The following is a 340-nucleotide window of genomic DNA, read 5'->3' on the forward strand; positions in this document are numbered from 1 at the left end:
GGGGCCGGGGACCCGTGGCTCTGCCCCGCCTGCCCCCAGAGCAGGGCATGGAGCCCCACCCGGTTCCTGCCCGCTGGGGAGGGCAAGGAGACCCAGAGGGGCAAGCCTTGGTCTACAGACTGAGGGGCAGGCGGGCAGCACCGCTGGGGGCTGGTTCCACGTCTTGAGGTTCTGGGGCCGCAGAGAAACCAAATGAGACACAGATGGAGGGAGATGGGTGCGGGGAGCATCAATGCGACCTAGACCACCCCCTGCATCCCCCAGCCGAGGCGGTAGGGGTCTCACCTCCCCATCCACCTCTGGGCCGGGCCAGGTGGGGCAGGGCGGGGCTAGAGCTCAT

This window comes from Neophocaena asiaeorientalis, unplaced genomic scaffold (assembly GCF_003031525.2).
Source record: "Neophocaena asiaeorientalis asiaeorientalis breed wild unplaced genomic scaffold, Neophocaena_asiaeorientalis_V1.1 scaffold357, whole genome shotgun sequence".
In the NCBI taxonomy this organism is placed as follows: domain Eukaryota; kingdom Metazoa; phylum Chordata; class Mammalia; order Artiodactyla; family Phocoenidae; genus Neophocaena; species Neophocaena asiaeorientalis.